The sequence below is a fragment of the Kogia breviceps genome, chromosome 19 (assembly GCF_026419965.1).
Source record: "Kogia breviceps isolate mKogBre1 chromosome 19, mKogBre1 haplotype 1, whole genome shotgun sequence".
Lineage (NCBI taxonomy): Eukaryota > Metazoa > Chordata > Mammalia > Artiodactyla > Physeteridae > Kogia > Kogia breviceps.
The window spans coordinates 20,228,758-20,234,116 of record NC_081328.1 but is presented as its reverse complement, the minus strand read 5'-3'; the positions used below and the strand labels follow the sequence as shown (position 1 = coordinate 20,234,116).

Here is a 5,359-nt window from a genome sequence, read left to right as displayed (position 1 = left end):
CCCTCCCGGAAGGTCTGGGCTAGACCTTGGGCGGAAGTGGCTCCGGGGGGGCGGAGCGTGGCGGCTGTGAGAGTTTGGGAGTTTTTATAGTCTTACAGTGCGTCGTTTTTTATTTGTTCTTTAAAAAAGTATTTATCAAGATCCTCTTAAGTCGGGCACTGTTCTACACTTTTAGGGATAGTTTGGTAAACAACACCCCAGGAATCTTACCTCGGGAAACTTATATTTTAGTGGGGATTGAAGATGTTGTTAACAAATAAATAAGCAGAATAATTCCTGAAAGAGAAAAGTGCTATGAAACAAAAAAGTGTAATTGATAGAGAAAGGGGAGAGGAGCCACTTTTAGGTAGAGTAGTCAGGTTCATTCTGATGAAGTGATATTTGATCTAAGAGGAGGCAGCCTTTCCCGGATATGGGAAACAGCATTCCAGACACAGGAAACATTGTCTGAAGAAAGAAAAAGTTTTGGAACATTGAGAAAATAGAAAAAAGGCCAGGGTGACTGGACCCGAGTTGCAGTGAGGAAGAGTGGTACAGATAGGGTTGAAGGGACAAATGAAAATCAGTTCTCAGACTTTTATAACAAGGTCATGGTAAGGAATTTGGATTTTAATCTAAGCATGCTAGGAAGCTATTCAAATTTTTTTACTGAGAGTGCAACATGACTTAGTTTATTACATTTTGTATTTACTTTCTTCATTGTATTTGTACTGTACAAAATTATTTACTTATGAGTTGCCTCCCCCTTCTAGAATGAAGTCCAGGAGCACAGAGATCTAATTTGCTTCACTGCTGTATCCCCAGTTCCTGTGTGCTCTCAATAAATATTTGATGAATGAATGAGTGAATGCTTTGTAAAAGATTACTCTGGCTATTTGGAGGATGGACCATAGAAAGGGTAAGAGTGGAAAGAGTTCAGTCAAAGTAGAAATGATGATGGTGGCTGAGATTAGGGTGGTATCTGTGCTGATGGAGTTAAATGGATAGATTTGGGGTATATTTTGGAGGTAGGTCTAAATTCACCTGATGAATTTCATGTGGAGGTGAAGGAAAGGGAGGATATACTCCTAGGTTTTATTTTTGAAATCCGGGGTAGGTGGCATGCCATTTACTGAGCTAGGAAAGACTGAAAGGAGAACAGCTTTTTTGTGTGTGAGGATGAGGCATGGGGGGTAGAATCAGTTTTTATGTTTGGGGCATGTTAAGTTGCCTCGTTGACCTTAAGTGGAGATGTCCAGGTGGATAGCTGATTCCATGAATCTGAAGCTCAGGGGAAAAGGTCAGGGCTAGAAAAATAAATTTAGGAGTCATCAACATATAAATGGTACAATGGAATTCATACCAAACAAGCATTTATCTTATTGAGTTATACATATTCAGCCAGAGAATGTGAGAAATACTTTAAATTGTGTGATTCCTTTACACTCAAGTAAAGCAAGTGTGGAGTGAGGATGAGATGAGAGATGTGAGTCTGCTGTACCCTCAGATGGAGTCAGTCTCCAATTCTCTCATTGTGGGAGCAGCTTGCTGTTCCGATTGTGTCTGCTCTTTAAAAATAAGTATTTTTCATGAAATGTGGCTCCTAAATGAAAGCCCCAAGTACTTTTTCATCTATTGCTCAATAAAAACAATTTATCTCAACATGGCAAGGGAAAAAAATCAACTGAGTTTTTTAGGAAATGGAGTGTTGGTCTTCAGTTTGGCACATAAATATGGCCACAATCGTGTAAAATCAACATGTATGAAACCACAACTTCTGTAGTTTATAGGTGATTTAAGTAGTTTCCAAGAGTAATTACACTTCATGAGGTTGTTTTTTTTTTTTTCTTTTTGAGCTGACTTTAGAACCCAATCCTTATGTAAGTGGTGACAAACCCATATCTAAAAGCACAGTCATAAATGTGATCACTTAGAGACACTGTGTGACTAGGGAAGAGAAGGGGACCCAGAACTCAACTTTAAGAGTACACCAGCATTTAGAGATTGGGTAGAGGAGGATATAACTATAAAACAAAAGTTTGAGAAGAAGCAATCAGTGAGGTAGGAAGACGAGGAATGTAGTGTCCTGGCAGCCAGAGGAAAGTTTCAAAAAGAAGGTAGTGATCAGATGTTTCAAAGGCTGTTAAGAGGCTAGGCACGAAGAAAAAAGTTCACTGAATTTGGCAACGTGGAGGTCACTAGTGACCTAATATCAGTTTCAGTGGCATGGTGGCTGGAGATGATTGAGTGGTAGAGGTGGGAAAAGGGAGACTGATGAAGCCAACGCTTTTTAAAAAAAAAAAAAATTTATTTTTGGCTGTGTTGGGTCTTTGTTGCTGCACACTCTTCATTGCAGTGCACGTGCTTCTCATTGCAGTGGCTTCTCGTTGCAGAGCATGGACTCTAGATGCGCAGGCTTTAGTAGTTGTGGCTTGTGGGCTTTAGAGTGCAGGCTCAGTAGTTGTGGCGCACAGGTTTAGTTGCTCCACAGCATGTGGGATCTTCCTGGACCAGGGCTCGAACCTGTGTCCCCTGCATTGGCAGGTGGATTCTCAACCACTGTGCCACCAGGGAAGTCCCTGAATCCAACTCTTTCCAAAGGCTTAACTGAGAAGGAAAGCAGAGAAGTAGTGTAGTAACTAGAGGCAGATGTGGGTTCAAAGGTGGGTTTTGCTTTTTTTTTTTTTTTTTTTTGATATAAACCTGGAGCAAGTTTTCACAAACTCCATCTTTTGGTTTGTGCCTTTTTCATATTTTATTACATTGTTTTTTTTAAAATCACAACAGCAGTATCAAAAACAAACTATGTACAAACATTTTACAAAAGAAATATTGCTAGTATCAGCTGTAATAAGGGCAAGTTGAAGAATAGATACTGAGTTTCTGGGCCAAAGTCTGCCCTCAAACAAAGACATCTAAAATGTGTTCAGGCAGCTGAAACAGCCTTCTTTCCCGATGACAAGCATGTGTGGTCGGTAATATCAATACAAACGATGGTAAATGAGGATACTACCGGGCCCAAGTAGCGAACTCCTCATCAGGAAGGCCACCATACAAGTGGAGCTAATCCAATAACCTAAACCCAAGACAGTAAAAGCGCTGTTTCCCATCTAAACGCATTTAAGCCTTCAGCAATGATTGCGTCACTTGTAAAAGATGCTGGGTTGTCATACAGACACTTGATTCTTATACATAACCCTATGCCAAACTTTCCTTAACTCTCGAGTCAGCTTTATGGTTGGACCGAAAGGGGAGGAATTTTAGAAATTCTTCCTCCAGGACAGAAGTCAGAAAGAGAGGTGACCCTGAGAACAGGATCTATTAAATTTGGTGGCGGCGGGGGGAGGCAGGAATTTGGGAGGAGGAACGACTCCTTGGGGCCAAGAATCAAGAAGCGTGACTCACTTGGGTCTGGGACCTTTCTGAAATCTGATCCCCACCCCACCCCAGCCCCGCCGGTATCTACAAGCTCGGTTCCTTTCTCATCTCCCCCAGTTCCTTGATCTCCACCTTCTTGACTTCCTCCGGTTGGTGATCACCAGGACGGTCACGCCGGCGACCAGGGCCACCACGACCACCACGATGACGGCGATTGAGGCCGCTGGTGAGGCGCTTCATGGAGAACTGGGGGGACTTCTCATCCAGGTAGTAGATGAGTGTCCGCTCCAGCAACAGGGGCTCTCCGCGCACGCGCACGTCGAGGCCGCGGTGGCCGGTGAACAGCGACTCGCCCTTGACGTCCCTCTCGAAGTAGTAGGGACATCGCCGGCGACCTTCTGCGACGTGTTCTGCTGCAGCTCGATCTGGATGGTGGGGTGCTCGTAGTGCACGGCCGCCACGAACTTGGGGTGCAGCGGGTCGCGCTTCCGGAAAAGCCGCCGCAGCTCGGCCTCCAGGTCCGAGGGGTTGAAGGCGCGGGCGGCCGGGCGGCCGGGCGGTGGCGCAGGTCGATGAGGATGGGGTGGGTGCGCACCAGCTCGTCGCAGCGCAGGCTCAGGTCGCCCCTGTCGGTGCGGCGCACGCCCACCGAGTTCACGCACCAGCACACGGACGTCTGGTTGCACTAGCGCGCCTTGAAGCGGCCCTGCTGGTCGCAGTCCGGGTCGTACAGGCCGTCGTTGTCCAGGAGCGCGTGCTCGCTCGGCCGCACCAGGGCGCGGACGCTCTTCCGGGCGCTCACGCGCGCCTTGAGCAGCAGGCACTTGGATGTGAGCGTGGAGCAGTCGACCTCCAGGCCCGAGCCGAGCACGCGGCACTGGCAGCGGCCACCCGGGCCGCTCTGCTGGTGGGGCACGTGCAGTTGTCCTGCGCGGCCGCGTGGCCGATCACCGCCGTCAGTGGCAGGAGCGGCGGCAGCAGCGACGGCGAAAGCAGCGCGAGGCCCGGCCCCCGCGCCATGGTGGGGCGGGGCGGAGGAGTGCGGACTGGGCGCGGGCTGGCGAGCGCTGGGGACTTCGCCGAGCTCGGGCTCCGCTGTCTGAGAACGTCTCCAGGCGTCTGGGGTTTTGCTTTTTGTTTTTGATGTTTTTAAGGATGGGTGCTAGGGGATATTTGTAAATTGCAAGGAATGGTCCAGTGAAAAGATGGAAATTGTTGATGTAACAGAGAAGGGAGAAAGAATAATGGGATAGGCGTGGGATGAGATTTTGTCAGGGAGTGTTGGAGGGCTGAGGAGGGAAGAAATTATATGAAATAACATCCTCAAAGAGTGGGAAAATGAACTTACTGAGAAAAAGCAATAATACCCATGGGCAGTGAATGATCATTTGAGTTGGAAACAATGAATTAAAAAAAAGACTAATCAGCATGACTCAGCTGCTTAGATAAGGGTGTGAAGAAGTTGTATTGCTGGATTTAGCCGGGGTTAAAGTATTTTCAGGTAAATATGATAGAGGATTATGGCAGAACTACTTGTGCTTCCTCTCCCGCCTCAAGAAGTTCCCCTGGGATTGATAGTTCGACAGAGATTTGACCTCCGGAAACCCAAGAAGGAAGGGGAAAATCCCTTGGAATGGCTGTCTTATTCAGAATAATACTCTGGGTTAGATTAATAATCCAACTTGCTTCCCTTCTTTCAGAGGAAAGAATTGTATGGAGTGTTGAATATGTGCTATATTTTACTTTCATAAGCATATAGTTAGAGTAAAACAAGTCTGAGTTTAAATTCCTCCCAGCCTCTCCACCTGTCAGCCATGACCTGGTCAAATTAACCTCTCTTGGTCTAATTTCCTCATTTGTAAAATGAGGATCATGACACCTACCAGCAGGACTGTTATCAGCATTAAGCTGGGCTCATAGGGCAATGGTGTATAATGGAAAAAGCATGGGTTTGGGGTGTCAGAAGGACTTACGTGTGAATCCAGTTATATCATTTAATAAT

At 46.4% G+C, this 5,359-nt stretch overlaps 1 pseudogene; it reads right to left on the bottom strand.

Moving 5' to 3' along the window:
• Window positions 1-3,441: 3,441 nt before the first annotated feature.
• LOC131746897 (tumor-associated calcium signal transducer 2-like) lies at window positions 3,442-4,377 on the bottom strand (annotated as a pseudogene).
• Window positions 4,378-5,359: the final 982 nt, after the last annotated feature.